General features: G+C 48.8%; 1 protein-coding gene across 1 annotated transcript in view; it reads right to left on the reverse strand.

Moving 5' to 3' along the window:
* LOC106875923 (dopamine beta-hydroxylase) overlaps nucleotides 1-719 on the reverse strand; it is a 60195-nt gene that overhangs the window by 16710 nt on the left and 42766 nt on the right. The gene's annotated exons all lie outside the window — the stretch shown is intronic.

A 719-nucleotide genomic window follows, 5' to 3' on the forward strand; every position in this document is an offset into this window, starting at 1 on the left:
CCTTCTAAATGACATCAAGTCACAGAACATAGAAGTCATAGCTATCAGTGAAACCAGACTCAGTAACCCGCGGGCCCTCAAGTTCATGTTTAGCGGACATTTCGACATTTATTTTTCTCCCTGTCTGCCAAACATGGGTGGTGGTGGTGCTACCGCGGTGCTTTTTCGGAAGCGTCTGAACCTAAAAGTAAGGCCAATATTCCTAGACCCGGAGGGTAGGCTGGTTGTCTTGAACGTCGATGGAACAAACGGGTGTGCTTTCCGTCTGATGGCAGTGTATGCACCGTCCTTAACGGGTCGGGCGGATTTCTTTAGACGTCTAGAGGTTTTCCTGGGAACGTCACGACCTTTACTGTTAGTAGGGGACTGGAACGCCACCTTGGACACGCATATAGATTATGTGGGAGTGGATAGGAGTAGAAGGGGATGTAAGTGCCTCAAAGACCTGCTCAGACGTTTCCATTTGTCTGATAGGTTCCGACTCGACCATCCGAACGTGCCAACGTGGACTTGGACAAACCGCGTCGGATCGTCGAGATCGTATCTAGATAGAGTTCTATGTAGGACAGCGGATAGAGATAGTGTAGGATGTCCACAATTTAAAATAGTCAGCTACACAGATCACAAGTTTGTGACGTGTACGCTCGACTTAGATAAGACACATAGGCAGGGTCCCGGTTACTGGAAACTGAACGCTTCGCTCTTAGTGCGGCAGGTTT

This window comes from Octopus bimaculoides, chromosome 1 (genome assembly GCF_001194135.2).
Source record: "Octopus bimaculoides isolate UCB-OBI-ISO-001 chromosome 1, ASM119413v2, whole genome shotgun sequence".
Taxonomy (NCBI): Eukaryota; Metazoa; Mollusca; class Cephalopoda; order Octopoda; family Octopodidae; genus Octopus; species Octopus bimaculoides.